Below are 16,337 nucleotides of genomic sequence, written 5' to 3'. Positions count from 1 at the left end.
CCTGATATTTCAGAGTTTAAAAGTTTAGGAACCTATATGTTTAAATAATTACTTTAAATGAGTATGATGTAGCACCAGTTTTTATTGAGGTGTGTGCTCAGTGATTTAATAATATTCCACAAGGTATTTATTATAATTAGGACGAAATGTATATATTCTAAATGTTGCCATTTTATATTTAATGATGTTTTACATTAATGTGTGGCATGTTCTGATATTAATCAAATTCCAGACGAACAGCAATTGTGGCCTTAAAAGAACATTGACATTCAAGAGCAAAAGAATACAAAGAGATAAGTACTCCCAGGTGTTTACCTCTTAGGTTGTCCAGCAGGTAGTCAGGGGCTTCAGTAAAAATATTCCAGCAGAGGGACTGAAGGGCTGAGATCTGTGTTGGGTGAGTGGCAGTGATCGCAACTGGAAGCTGAATGGATTTGTAAAAAAATGTGAGCTGCAGAGTTATCAGAAAAATGCATTACATATCGATGGATCCACCATTCACATAGATAGAAAAGTGTTACTGTCAGTAACTGTAATATTTACCCTTGGAACCTGTATAACTGTATCAATGGTTCTTGGAGAGCTTAGTGAGAGGACCACTATTGCTTTCTTAGAGGGATTTTTCTGCATCTTTTCATAGAACCCAGCCATAAGTGCAGCTCCTGGGACAAACTGTGCAGCCCTGCATAATTGATAACCTATTCATTTTTTATGCTGATTTACTCATTTAGATGAAACATAAAATTGGGTGGTAATGTTTCCATTAATATAGTGCTCTGTGTTCTAGAACCATTTTATGGAATAACTCTTTTTCAGTCAGTCAGTCAGTCAAAACACTTTATTCGATTAATTAAAATCATAAAAGTACAAATTTCATACAAAAATCAAGAAAACAATCCAAAACATAAAATAAACCAATATAATTACAGCAAATCCACACAGTTAAAAATGCCATACACAAAAGGCAAACATTAAAAAAAGTTGCTCACTGATTACACAGGTTGGGAAAAGTTTTCGCTTTACAGCGCATAGCAGCTGTTGGAAATGGCCCTTTTTGCAGGGTTATCCCCAAACTTTTTGCTTCTTCCTCCTTTATTTTTTCTGACCCGTGGTTGTTGGCTAGGTGCTGCACAGGTGGTGTCCACAGGTGAGGAGAAGGGTTCCACATGGGTTGGCTTGGTGGACCCTGAGAGTATGGATGGAGGGATCCAACCGGGTTCAGGAAGGCGTAGAACAGGAATAGTGCCCTGCTGTTTGGGCCAGTTTCCGTGTTCTGTCGCCCTAAGCAGGGAATCCCATCGAGGTATCGCTTGGTTTACCCTGGCTTTAGGCTGGAAGGGGGTTGTGTTGGAAATGGCCCTTTTTGCAGGGTTATCCCCAAACTTTTTGCTTCTTCCTCCTTTATTTTTTCTGACCCGTGGTTGTTGGCAATAGGACTCTGTGCACTTTACCTCTGCTGATCAGTGCTAAAGTGCATATGCTCTCTGTATAAATTGTTATATTGATTGGTTATCCATGATTGGTATATTTGTTTCACCTGTTAGCCCCTAGTAAAGTGCACTGAGTATACCAGGGCTGGTGATTCAAATGCTACTAGTGGGCTGCAGCACTGATTGTGCCACCCACAGGAGTAGCCCTAAAATTATGTCTTAGGCCTGCTTGCAGTGCCTATGTGCAGTCCAGGACTGCCATGTCAACCTGGCCAGTGCAATCACTGACCAGGCCTTGTCCTTCCCTTTCTGTACATGTCAGGCATCCCTATGGTGGCCCTAGGTACCCCCCTGGGCTGGGTTGAGTGTATCTGAAAGGTAGGGCATGTACTGAGGTGTGTAACATGCCCTGGTAGTGAATTACAGCCATTTTCGTTTTTCACTGCTGAGAGGCTATCTTGCCCATAGGACAGAATGGGGGAGGCTGTTTACATGCCTATCTTCCCCTAAAGGCAAGATAGAAAATCCAAGTTTGGTATCTTTGTGTTCAGAATTTAATTATACATCTTTTTAGCAAGATGGTTTTTAAATTCACTGTGTGAGAATAGCACTTTTTAGAAAGTAGCTATTCTCCTGTTTAACCTTCCTGTGTGCCTGTGTGCAGATTGGCTGACTGGCGTCATGTGATGGGCTAGGTGGCTCCAGGAGTCTGGATGAGTCAGCAGCAGGGTGAATAGGGAGATCTGCTCTAGATGGGTGGGAGTAGTAGCCCCTGGGTTTGAGTAGGGCAGCCTCTGCCAGCACAATGCTGGCTCCACCCCCTGCTGGCCAGGCTGAGGACTCTGCCTCTGCCAGCACAAAGAAGGCTCCACCTCCTGCTGAGCGTCTAACGACCCTGCCCCTCACTCTGAAAGGAACCAGGTGCTCCAGGGCAGAGCACACCCAGGAACCGGTTTGAGCAGGGGAATCTCCCCACTGAAACAAAGAGAGACAAAGACTTGGAGGGGTATAAGAAGAGGACCCCAGACACCTAAACTGTAGATCACTGTGGAACTAAGAAGGAACCTCTGCCAAGGAGAAAGCTGGAAGGAACTGAAGAGGAGAAGACTGCCTGCTTGCTGTTTTGCTTTGCTGCCAAGGAGAGGGGAAGGACTTTGCTGTGTCCCCTTCTTTTGATTCTGATCTCCAAGGGCCTGAGAAGAGCTGGCTCCCTGTTAAGAAGTCCCAGGAACAAAAGGACTTCACCACCAGCTCCCCTGGAACTCTGCTGAGGGAGTTCGGACCTGCCTTGGAGTTCTTGCCTAGTCTTGGGGCCTCAGGAGGTCGTTTTGCTGTGTTTAGGAGCTGGAAAGCAGAAGCGTGAACAAGGGTAACTGGTACCCAACGCATCATCCGATTGCGAGTCGCAAGAACGAGAGTGCGAGGAGAATTTCTTCGCGGCGTCATCGCAGCACCCGGAGTCCCCGCATTGCCGAGTGCGTCGAGCATCGTCCCGGTGCGTGAAGATTCCTGACGCGAGGGTCGTCGCAGAACCAGTTTGCGGGCCGCACCACTGCCGGTGCGTGAAAGTATCCAGTCGCTGCGTGTGTCGACGCAGAGTCCCGTCCCGTGACGCATCGAGGGTTGCGGCGCCAGAAGTCAACGCCGCGCACCGCAACGCATCGAGGGTTGCAGCGCCAGAAGTCAGCGCTGCGCCGCGCATCGCGCCGCATCGAAGATCGTCGCATCGTACCTGTGCGTGAAGCTTCTCCCTAAGAAACCTACGCAACGAAAGCCAAAGTCATCGCATCCTCCCCCTACGGATCGGAGCCGGTGCATCCACCTCTGCTGCGTGAAGCAGGGCTGCTGCAAAGCCTCCCCAAGATCTCAGGAGTATCGCATCGCCTTTGCCATCTTCCTTGTTATAGCTTTTGGGAACCTTAACGCAACTACAGGTACTGTTGGGCACGAGAGTGTCGCATTTTGTGCATTGAGAGTCGCATTGTGCAGGACACTGATTTTTACATCCTGGAGTACTTTCTGCAAACTCTTCAACTATCTTTGAAGTAACCTTTTTAATTGTATGTTGGTTTTTCTGTAGTATTTGGTCTTGTGAAGTTTTTAGTAAAGATACCTTATTTTTCTAAAACTGGTGTGGAGTAAATCTGTGGTGTTTTCACTGTGTTACTGTAAGTGTTGGTACAAATACTTTACACATTGCCTTTGATAGCCTAGACTGCTCAGGCCAAGCTACCTAGAGGGTGAGCAGGGGTTATCTTAACAGTGTATCCCCCTTTCCCTGACTAGAAGCAAGGGTCCCTACTTGGACAGTGGTACCTACCCTGCCAACTAGAGACCCCCAGATCTAACATTGGTGGTCAGCGGTGAGGATTGAACTTGTATTTGTACTTGACCCACAGTAATTGGTGTACATCACTAGTTTAAGTGTAGACCAATACGCAACCACATACTGTATTTTTGATTCTATTTTTGAGTAACTCTTCAAGAGCATCATGTCTCAGGTGGCAACAAGTGAGAGGGCAGAATTGGAGTTTTCCATTGAGGATCTGTATTCGTAGAGGGTTGAGGAGCTCAAGCAATTCTGCAAAGACCTTGGTTGCCCTGTGAAAAGTGGATCTAGAAAGGATGTGCTACAAAGAGTCTTGAAGGCCTGGTGGGAGGCCCAAGAGGAAGATGATGCAGATGAAGAGAATGGTTTTGTTCCCCCAGATCTGCCCGTGGTCGGACCAGTCTCAAGGGCTGGCAGCTCCCATTCCAGTAGGAGTCTCACTCCAGAGGAGTTGGAGGAGAATCAAAGGGTTAGAGATCATGAGTTAGAAGTCATGAGGCTTGAGTTGAAGCTGATGGAAATAGAAACCCAGAACAAAGTAGAAGAGAGCAAGAAGATGTATGCCTCGGAAGAATTTAAATTGACCTTGGCACATGAACTAAGATTGAGGGAGCTTGATTTGGAGCTCGAGAGGCTTGAGGCCATGAGTGTCTCAGCTGAAGAAGAAAAATGGGTAGCTCAAGAAGTGAGCTTTGCTGAGTTGGAGGTGGAGTCCAGCTCAGATGGTGGCAGCAAGATTGTAGTTTCTAGTGCTGAGAGAAAGGTACAAACCCCCAGAGATGTGGCACCTGACTTGAGGGAGGGGGTTGACATACACCAAGGGGTTCAGGTTTATGATGTAGTTCCAGTGGAGTGCAGTGTCCCTGAAGTAGATTGAGGAACTGGCACAGGGGACCATATTCCTAGTGGTGGGAGGGACACTCTACTGACCCTAGATGAGAGGTACAGGGAGAAGGGTTCCCCCATGGTAGAAATGTTGGTGTGTGAGTGTGAAGACCACCCAGAAGAGTGTGAGTTGTGTGACCGAGACAGTCAGATACTGTCTTGCCAATCTCAGGAGAGTGGTGTGGGGTACTTGTGTGAGGCACTGGAGGGTGAGGCAAAAGGTAGCTTGGTTAACAACTGTGGGGGGCTGTGTGATTCATTTGTTGGAGAGCATATTTTAAGTCCCTGTTTTCCAGAGCTATGCCAACACCCGGTGGAGTGTGAGTTCTCTGGTTCCAGGGAGCTTGCGTCGGAGGCAGACCTTTGGTTGGATGCCAGAAGGTCTGGAGAGGCATTGGGGAGTGATCCCAAAAGGAGTGGCACAGATATCTTCCCGACCTGTGAGGTGGAAGAGGTTCAATGTAGCCCAGTTAGGTCCCAGTGTAGTGGGAGGGGTGTAGGGGCTCACGTCCTGTCTCAGTGGAGAAGGGGTGAGTGTGGGACTGTGGGTCCACAGTCTCAGGGCCTGGAGGGTTCCTTAAGGGAACACCAGGTTGGGGGCCTAGACAGTGCTAGTAGGCCATTTGAGGAGGAACTCCTAGTGTCAGGAGAACCTGGAGCCTCTGTAAACAGAACTCCAGTGGTTCTGGTGTCTGGCGGTACCGCTCCAGTTGGGAGGGCGCAGAAGTCCAGACTGAGGGGTGAGAGGGGATGTGTTCCCCAGTGGGAGAACCAGTGGGTCAGGGACCAGCCAGAAGGGCTGAGTCCCCTAGGAGTGACCATGGTGACACCACTTCTGTCCTGGGGGATCTTCGCGCACTGTCAGGTGGTAAGGGGCAGGGAGATCTGCGCCAGGCAGACTGTCACGAGACACATGAGTCATGTGTCACCATCGGGGAGATACTGTGTGAGTCCCCAGAAGTCCTGGCATGCCAGGCAGGTGTGCAACCGCAGGGTTTAGTCCCTGGGTTGGGAGGCCAGGTTCAGGATCTGCCTGACCTGGAGGGTAGGACATCTGTAAGCTGTGTCCTGACCGGTTTGGCTTCCAGGGGTACCACTCCAGTGGGGAGGGTGCAGCACTCTGGAAGGGGGTGCAGAGGGAGAGAGTCCTCGCCTCTGAACCCGGTGCAACCTGAGGGTTTAGACCCTAGGTTGGGAGGCCAGTTGCTGGAGAGAGGTCCTGAACTGGTGGGTGAGTTGTGTTCTGAGGGTGACTCTCCGGGGAGGAGAGGGCAGGACCCCAGAAGGAGAGGTAGGGGGAGGAGAGCCTCGCCCATGACCTCTGGTCAGCCTGAGGGTACCGATCCTGGCCTGGCGGGCCAGTGTCAGGATGCCCTAACTGACTTGGCAGGAGGGAGAGTGGAGGAAAGGTGCCAGGCGCCTGGGGCTACTGCCCCCCACTTTCTGACGCCACAGAGGTTAGAGAGGCCTGACAGGCATGAGGCCTGGCTCTCGACACTGACAGTTGTCAGTGGCCTCTGTGGCTGGTTGTCCCTGGAAGGGGGGCAGGAATCACACTCTGGGGGTGGACTGGGCCACACCGTTGTGTTGGCCATGTGGGTACTGTCTACCAGTATGGACACATCTGTGATGGAAGTCCTGGTGCGCCAGGCAAGTGTTCAACCACAGGGGTTGGTCCCTGGGTTGGGAAGCCAGGTGCAGGTGTTGCCTGACCTGGAGGGTGGGACATCTGTAAGCAGTGTCTCTACCAGTTTGTCTTTGAGGTGTATCACTCCGAGTGGAAGGGTGCAGACTTCTGGAAGGTGGTGCAGAGGGAGGGAGTCTTCGCCTCTGACCCCGGTTCACCTGGAGGGGGTAGACCCTAGGTTGGAGGGCCAGGTCCGGGGTGTCCCCCCTGACCTGGAATCCCAGTTGCAGGATAGAACCCCTGAACTGGTGGGCGAATGGTGCAGGACACCTGCCACAGGTGCCCTGGCTATTCTAGAAGGGGGTACCGCTCCAGGTGGGAGGGTACAGAGCCCCAAGGAAGAGGAGGAACGGGTATGGAACAGCCCACCCCAGCCTCCTGTCCAGCCACCGGATACATGCCCGGGGCTGGTGGGTCAGTGCCAGGTTGTCAGACCCGACCTGAAAGGGAAGGGAGTGGACAAAGGGTGCCAAGCACCTGGGGCTACTGCCCCCCACCCTCTGACGCCACAGGGGTTTGAGAGCCCTGAGAGGCATAAGGCCTGGGTCTCATCCCTGACCACTGTCACTGGTCACTGCGGCTTGCTGTCTGTCTGTTGGTACACACCTGTGAGCAATTCAAGGCTAGGTGCTGCACAGGTGGTGTCCACAGGTGAGGAGAAGGGTTCCACATGGGTTGGCTTGGTGGACCCTGAGAGTATGGATGGAGGGATCCAACCGGGTTCAGGAAGGCGTAGAACAGGAATAGTGCCATGCTGTTTGGGCCAGTTTCCGTGTTCTGTCGCCCTAAGCAGGGAATCCCATCGAGGTATCGCTTGGTTTACCCTGGCTTTAGGCTGGAAGGGGGTTGTGTTGGAAATGGCCCTTTTTGCAGGGTTATCCCCAAACTTTTTGCTTCTTCCTCCTTTTAGGTTTTCTGACCCGTGGTTGTTGGCAATAGGACTCTGTGCACTTTACCTCTGCTGATCAGTGCTAAAGTGCATATGCTCTCTGTATAAATTGTTATATTGATTGGTTATCCATGATTGGTATATTTGTTTCACCTGTTAGCCCCTAGTAAAGTACACTGAGTGTACCGGGGCTGGTGATTCAAATGCTACTAGTGGGTTGCAGCACTGATTGTGCCACCCACAGGAGTAGCCCTAAAATGATGTCCTAGGCCTGCTTGCAGTGCCTATGTGCAGTCCAGGACTGTCATGTCGACCTGGCCAGTGCAATCACTGACCAGGCCTTATCCTTCCCTTTCTGTACATGTGAGGCATCCCTATGGTGGCCCTAGGTACCCCCCTGGGCTGGGCACAGTGTATCTGAAAGGTAGGGCATGTACTGAGGTGTGTAACATGCCCTGGTAGTGAATTACAGCCATTTTCGTTTTTCACTGCTGAGAGGCTATCTTGCCCATAGGACAGAATGGGGGAGGCTGTTTACATGCCTATCTTCCCCTAAAGGCAAGATAGAAAATCCAAGTTTGGTATCTTTGTGTTCAGAATTTAATTATACATCTTTTTAGCAAGATGGTTTTTAAATTCACTGTGTGAGAATAGCACTTTTTTAGAAAGTAGCTATTCTCCTGTTTAACCTTCCTGTGTGCCTGTGTGCAGATTGGCTGACTGGCGTCATGTGATGGGCTAGGTGGCTCTAGGAGTCTGGATGAGTCAGCAGAAGGGTGAATAGGGAGATCTGCTCTAGATGGGTGGGAGTAGTAGCCCCTGGGTTTGAGTAGGGCTGCCTCTGCCAGCACAATGCTGGCTCCACACCCTGCTGGCCAGGCTGAGGACTCTGCCTCTGCCAGCACAAAGAAGGCTCCACCTCCTGCTGAGCGTCTAACGACCCTGCCCCTCACTCTGAAAGGAACCAGGTGCTCCAGGGCAGAGCACACCCAGGAACCGGTTTGAGCAGGGGAATCCCCCCACTGAAACAAAGAGAGATAAAGACTTGGAGGGGTATAAGAAGAGGACCCCAGACACCTAAACTTTAGATCACTGTGGAACTAAGAAGGAACCTCTGCCAAGGAGAAAGCTGGAAGGAACTGAAGAGGAGAAGACTGCCTGCTTGCTGTTTTGCTTTGCTGCCAAGGAGAGGGGAAGGACTTTGCTGTGTCCCCTTCTTTTGATTCTGATCTCCAAGGGCCTGAGAAGAGCTGGCTCCCTGTTAAGAAGTCCCAGGAACAAAAGGACTTCACCACCAGCTCCCCTGGAACTCTGCTGAGGGAGTTCGGACCTGCCTTGGAGTGCTTGCCTAGTCTTGGGGCCTCAGGAGGTTGTTTTGCTGTGTTTAGGAGCTGGAAAGCAGAAGCGTGAACAAGGGTAACTGGTACCCAACGCATCATCCGATTGCGAGTCGCAAGAACGAGAGTGCGAGGAGAATTTCTTCGCGGCGTCATCGCAGCACCCGGAGTCCCCGCATCGCCGAGTGCGTCGAACATCGTCCCGGTACGTGAAGATTCCTGACGCGAGGGTCATCGCAGAACCAGTTTGCGGGCCGCACCACTGCCGGTGCGTGAAAGTATCCAGTCGCTGCGTGGGTCGACGCAGAGTCCCGTCCCGTGACGCATCGAGGGTTGCGGCACCAGAAGTCAACGCCGCGCACCGCGACGCATCGAGGGTAGCAGCGCCAGAAGTCAGCGCTGCGCCGCGCATCATGCCGCATCGAAGATCGTCGCATCAAACCTGGGCGTGAAGCTTCCCCCTAAGAAATCTACGCAACGAAAGCCAAAGTCATCGCATCCTCCCCCTACAGATCGGAGCCGGCGCATCCACCTCTGCTGCGTGAAGCAGGGCTGCTGCAAAGCCTCCCCAAGATCTCAGGAGTATCGCATCGCCTTTGCCATCTTCCTTGTTATAGCTTTTGGGAACCTTAACGCAACTACAGGTACTGTTGGGCACGAGAGTGTCGCATTTTGTGCATTGAGAGTCGCATTGTGCAGGACACTGATTTTTACATCCTGGAGTACTTTCTGCAAACTCTTGAACTATCTTTGAAGTAACCTTTTTAATTGTATGTTGGTTTTTCTGTAGTATTTGGTCTTGTGAAGTTTTTAGTAAAGATACCTTATTTTTCTAAAACTGGTGTGGAGTAAATCTGTGGTGTTTTCACTGTGTTACTGTGAGTGTTGGTACAAATACTTTACACATTGCCTTTGATAGCCTAGACTGCTCAAGCCAAGCTACCTAGAGGGTGAGCAGGGGTTATCTTAACAGTGTATCCCCCTTTCCCTGACTAGAAGCAAGGGTCCCTACTTGGACAGTGGTACCTACCCTGCCAACTAGAGACCCCCAGATCTAACAGCAGCCACCAGGAAATTTTCCACACTAAATAGAATACGAGTACTACTCAGCTGCTAGAGAAATAACAATGCAGGTCTAACTTGTAAAAAGCCGGCTTCCTTCAAAATTGAGAGGAGATATTTTTTGCGGCTTACAGGTTAGAACTCGCAGAACATAATAAAGTGCATAGTGTCTTGGGATGAAAAATCATCACAGTGGCATGGCTTACTAAATTCAGGCCTACCCCAGGACGGATAGAAACCAAGTGAGTGGTGGATCAGACCAAATCTGAATCTCAACAGTAAAAATCTATGGTATGGATTGGAGACAATATTTAAATAGGGTTCCAGCGAGGGAGATAAAAGGAGCATGACATGCGCTCTAACACAGGGTTTTAGAAGTTCACACTCTTCACGATCCAATTTTACCCTGTCTTGGAAAGACTGCTTAATCCAAGCAATGTCTGCCTTTACAATATGTGATGAAGACGAAAAAAGCTCAGGGCGCCCAAGGCGAGAGAACGCCGCTCTGACGTACTCCAGCCAAGGTATTCTTTTAACATTATCCAAGGCTAAAATGTCGTTAAGGATCAGATGGTTAAGAGTAATTTCCTGATTTAACCAGGTTTTCACCCAACACAACAATGGGGCCATCTTAAGCTTGTCCGTGACATAACCCAAACCAACCTCCACATGAATAGAGAAAACAGGAATCGATTAGGGAACAGAAAGCAAATGTCGCAGGAATCTATTTTCAACTACTTGAATCAAATCCTGCGTAATATAACCCCACAGAGCTGCGCCATAGGTGGCGATAGCCAGGCTTTTCGAAGTATAAACTTTCAACAGGGCCTCCATTGGTCTTGAACCCAGCCTTTTAGCAAAACTCAACAGCGCTGAGGTAGACCTTGCAACCGAGTTACGTTTGTGCTTAATTTGCGGTCCCCAGGTACCATTCTCATCGAAGAGAACTCCCAAATAGCAGAAAACCTTTACTCTGGTAATCTCTTCCCCATTACAAAATAAAGATCTAGATTTAGTCTTTTTGCTCTGATTCCCCACCACCATAAAATGGGATATCTTTATATTTACCCTAAGGTATAAGCGGCCATAAAGGCACCAAAGGTATCCAACAATCTCTGGAGCCCCACAGTAGTGCGGGCCAACAGGACATCGTCGTCCGCGTATAGGAGAACTGGTACAACCAGTTCCCCCACACGTGGCGCGTCCGCTCTCGGGACCCCCAGGGACCTTTCCAGGCCGTTAATATAAATAGTAAAGAGGAGTGGGGCAAGGATACACCCCTGCCTCACCCCTCTCTCTGACCTAAAGTGCTTAGTGCATTTCCCATCCTGAGCGACCCTCACTGAGGCAGGAAGATCCTGATGTAGTGCTGCTAAAAAACTTACTAAAGGAGGATCAATACCTAGTTCCGTCATGATGGCCCATAACTTACACCGATTAACTAGATCGAAAGCAGAGGACAGGTCCATAAAAGCCATGAAAAGGGACCCGTCCTTCGCCACCGTGTATTTACTAATTAAAAGCGGATGGTTTAGACATTGATCCAGTGCCCCCCTATTAGCTCTAAACCCATATTGCAAATTAGACAAAATGCCCTGACTGTCTAAGGCATCCCTGAGTTTATGGAGTAAGACCCTGCCCAGTATCTTTACCGCAGCGTCTAACAGGGAAATGGGTCTATAGCAGGAATGATCACCACGTTGGCCCTTTTTAAAAATTGGAATAGTTAGTGCCGTAGCCCACGATGCAGGGAACCTATAGCTTGAAACAGCATTAAAAACATTGACTAAAATCTTTGCCCATACACTAGGCGAGTAGCCATATAGATCTGCTGGCACTCCGTCAGGGCCCGGCGCCTTATAACTGGCAGAATCTTTTATGGCTTTCTCCACGTCCATCAGATAAAAAAATAAACAGGGCAGGGAATGGGGTACTAAAGAGGTGGTACTACCAGCGGGACTTAAACCACCAGCCCCATAAATTTTGCTGAAATGGTCATACCATTGCTCATCCGGAATTATACAGTCCTGGGCAGTGCCCTCGGAGCCCGAAAAAAAAGGGTGGTTAATTGTAGCCCAAAACTTCCCACTGTCCCGAAGGACATCAATGGATAAAAGATTGTCCCAGGCTTCTAGTTTTATTGACTTTTTCCTTTTGGCAATGGCCTCTTTATAAGCCCTTCTCGCCGCTGCAATTGCCCCCTTATCCCTAGGGCTGCTTTTCAATGCCTCAAACTAAATCCTGTGGGCCCTAGAGCAGCTCCAGTCAAACCATCTAGGGGGGTTACTACCTCGGCGAGTATTAGTGGAAGTCAAGGTCAAATCCCTGGAGATCTGTGCAAAAATAGCCTCAAAGGCCTTAACCACCTCCTCTGCAGTCGAGTTATCATTCAAGCAAATGGCCCAAGGCCCATCAATTTTAGCACAAAGCTCCTCCTGAAAGGTTGCAGGGACCACCTTAGCCCATTTGACCCTGCAGCCCTGATCTTTCACAATCAGGGGAAGATCTCTTTGACAATCCTGGTGCAGACCACCCGGACTCTCCGGCAAAACCAGCTCCAGAAATACCGGGTTATGATCACTGTGGGCAGACGGGACAACTTTGTGAGCTATAGCCCTAGCTAAGGTGCCAGAAGACATAAAAATGTAATCTATTACTGATCCCAAGGTAGAACCTTTAAACGTAATAGCCCTGCCCCCAACCTCTATAAGATTCGACTCAAAAATATTGGTGGTGGCAAGGAAATCCTCAAGGGCCTCCCCCTGCTTAGTATGCTCAAAATGGGGCACCACAGCACCTGAGGGCCCCTCAGGAGCTTCATGGGACCTCAGATAACACTCACCAATACAAGAATGAACATTAAAATCGCCCATAAGGACGATCTCGAAACCAGTGTTTTGTTTTTGACTGTATTCTAACATAAAAATTTGCAAGGCGATCACATGTTGATTAAAATCAACACAGTCCCTTGAATTATAAAAATTAATCAATAAAACTTTCAAAGAGTGGGAAACGAACCATTCAACACAAAGAAAATTATTGGAGCCAGACACCAAGAGGGTGAATGTGCCCATCAAATGGAGTGCAAAAAGGAATATTAGGCCCCCTTTTGCTCGCCCTGCACCACCCCTAACTGCCGGAACCACAAAACTAGAGTAACCATTTAGAAAAAAATTACTGGAGGGGTCCCAAGTTTCCTGCATGGCGATAATGTCATATTTGCCTAGGAAATCAAGCCAGGACGCATCCTCTCTTTTGGCTCTAGTCCCAGCCACGTTCCAGCTAATTAATTTACAACTGGCCCCTCCAACTCAAAAATCAGGTAGCTGAGCCGAGTTTGTCAGTCAATCATTATCTTCCAAATTTGACAGTGGAGTATAATAGTTGTTCAAAATCAAATTAGAAGGATGGGACAACAAAACATTATTAGGAAGCTGACAATTTCCAGGCCTTAACGAAACCCCAGAACTTTGACACCCCGCCTGATAGGGCAGTCTAAACGGAGGATGTTGCCTCAGGGGTGTGGGAGGAGTGTATTTAACAATACGAGCTCCAACCCGGTGACTGTGTAGACCGGATAAGAGTTTAGATGGGGGTGGGTAAAAAAACCCTAGGGGGACTTCTCTAATTCCCCCATGCCCTACCTCAGACCCATCCCAAAACAATCTGTCTGCAATATTCGGTCTATTAAAGTTAACAATTGCACAATCACCCACAAGCCGCTTCGGCCGCCTCCCAACCCACCCCACCCTTCTCGCCATGATAATGTTAGAGGAGATATCCAGGCTGCCACAACTGGAGGCTGAGCACCAAGATCTAGTGTTCCACAATAAATCATACGTTGATTCCAACGCACCCTCACGGAGTGGAGGTACCCCGACAAAAACAGCCACCAAGGGAGCCGATTCCGGGGGAAGGTCAAGGGTAACCAAACTGTCCCTAGCGTGCTTCACACTACTTCCCAAGGACTGGGGTGCGGCATTACTAGCCGCCTGTGACATATTACCATAGGTATGGTTAGCTAATAACGGCTGCGCAGTGGGAGGGAGTGGGTCCATGCTCTTTCCCCTACCAGAGGTATTACCCAACCCTTGAGAACATGATTGGATCATTGGCCCTAAAGAAACGCCCGTGCCCCTCTCTGACCCAGGTTGATTATGGATAGCCTCACTAGCCCCCACTTGGTGTAAACTAAACTCTTTAATGGAGGCTACCAAACTGGTACATTTTTTAAGCAAATCGGCCACGCAGGCATTCAGAGTCTCAACAATGTATTTGGCGATGCCCACCAGTAAAGGTTCTATTCGTGAGGTAATTATGTCTTCTAATAAGTCCACCGTAAGGGTCCCTAATTGCCCTTCAGTAGACAGGGCAGTTTTTAGGGGTTTAGGTCGTTTTGAGATCTTCTTCTTGCAGTTCCTCACAGGTCTTGCATTGCCATGGGCCTGTTGCTCCCGTTGATCAGCCAAACCCTGGGAAAATAAGACAGAATCCCTTCCTATAGGTGGTTTGGACACAACCACCACAGGTTCCAGAGGTATGCTGGGTACTGCCACACAGTCACTGGTTTCACAGGGCAGAATGGGAGGTACCAGACCAAGTTCCTGTTCAGCATTAGCAATTTCCTTGGATAACACCCCAACAGCAGAAGACAAATAGGAAATTATGCAATCGTATTTTCTGGGGACCTTCGCTTTCTTCCCATTCCCTTCCATAGACGCTGCTTGTTTGCGCTTACCCATGATGGAGATTTTGGGGGGGTGGCCCGACCCGACCTCCTTCGGCCTCTGACGGGCGCGGACGGGCCCGCCCTTGGCCCGGGCTTCGCCCGGGCAGCGCCCGGGCACGCCCGCGCGCGTCCCGCGCTGCGTCTGCTGCCGCGATGTTTTGAGGGCTCCTGACGCCCTCTGATGACGCTGGTACTCAGGCAAGGCCTTCTGGGGGATGTAGATGCAAGGTAAGGGCCGTTCCCCTCACGGCAGCGATGGATGCAGTGACGCCGTTCCCCTCACGGCTCCGCTGAAGAACAAAGTTAAGCCGTTCCCCTCACGGCACCTGTAGCGAAGGTAAGCTTTTTATTTAGTTTTACAAGTTTCACAGCAGCATGATATCATATTAGACCTGTGCATTATAATCAAGCGATAATTTAGCATTGGTATACTATAGACAAAGCTATATGCCCACAACCCGGAGGCCGGCAGTGAGACTGTTAGCGATATCAGGCTAATCACCCAGTTCTGCATTGATATCTCAATCACTTTGGCCAAGTCATGTGAAACTAAGAGATAGCAACCGCCAGTCGGATGAACTCTCTGACACATAGAAAGAACTAAAACCAAAATCAGATGAGAAGTGCCCTGGAAGAATACCCTCCCACCCACCCACCCCTCCCTCCCCTCTATCTCCTGCGCACCCTGGTACTGTTCCTCCATAGGTTCATAGGGGCATCCGTGAGTTCACTATTGTCCCCTTGCATACCATTATGCTAGGAAGCTTCCGAAAGGTACAGGATTTTCAAAAGCCTAGGGCAGGTCACAATCTTTGCTGAGTATAGTAATGAAGGGCTTCCATACGTCAGGGTATGCATCTGCTTTGTTATCTGCTGTAATAGAGAGCTGCTCCATACCTAGTTACCGACCATAGTCGTCTCAAGCAAGCTGCATGGTCAGGAACTCTATCTGAGCCCCAGTGGGCCAGCAGCTCTGTTTGCGCAGCATTCAAGGCCATAGCTATTTGTCTTCCTCGCAGAGAGCACAAGGGAAACGTTAGAGTGTTGGGGAGTCCTAAGAGAATGTAGGCACAGAAGCGTGGGATATCAGTGTTGAAAGCCCCATTTATGTCTTGGAGTATCGTGTCCCAATATTTCACTAGTTTAGGGCAGTGCCATAGCAGGTGCACTAGGGATCCTGTCTGTCCACACCATCGCCAACAGTAGGCCGTGCGCTCTTTATTCCATTGATTTAATCTTGCCAGCATTAGATACCAATATGCGTCCACCTTGTATGTTGCCTCCATGCCTGGAATGTTGTGTGCTGTGTGATGGGACCTAAAATATATATCTGCTGCCACTCCTTATCAGTGAGGGTTCGTCCTAGCTCCGCATCCCATGTAAGTTGACCCTTAGGTTTCGTGTGAGTAGAGTACATTGAGAGGAATGTGTATAATTCTGATTTAAGGTGTGGACCATCCTCCTTAGTAACAAGCCATTTTTCAAATGTTGTTAGGTGTCGGGAGGCCATTGGTTTAATCTCTGATGAGGTTACTCAATGCTTTATTTGGTTATATAAAAAGTAATCAGAGGAGGGAAGCTCATGGTCTCTTCTAAGCTGGTCAAAATGAATGATTCTATTCCGGTCAAATAGAGAACCCACCCTTTTGCAGCCCTGCTCGCGCCATCTTTGTAACGACTCCGCTTTGCACCCCTGAGGGAAGTTTGGATTATCCACCAATGGAGTCATCAGGGAAGGGAAATGAAGTGAGACTGGATCGGAACACTGTGGCATCCCAGACCCTCAGAGTTGTTGCCGTCACAGGGGAGGAGTAATGTCCCCAGGCCCTGTGCGTGGAAGCCATATCTCACGCCATATGTTAAGTCCTGCGACAGTTTGGTCCATAAATGACCAGCGCTTCTCTGAAATAAGGTGATTTCATTTCAAAATGAAGCGTAATTGCGATGCCTGAAAGTATCGTGAGATGACCGGTACCCCATTCCCCCAGC

Source organism: Triturus cristatus, chromosome 4_2 (genome assembly GCF_964204655.1).
Source record: "Triturus cristatus chromosome 4_2, aTriCri1.1, whole genome shotgun sequence".
Taxonomy (NCBI): domain Eukaryota; kingdom Metazoa; phylum Chordata; class Amphibia; order Caudata; family Salamandridae; genus Triturus; species Triturus cristatus.
Note: the sequence above shows the minus strand (reverse complement) of the source record.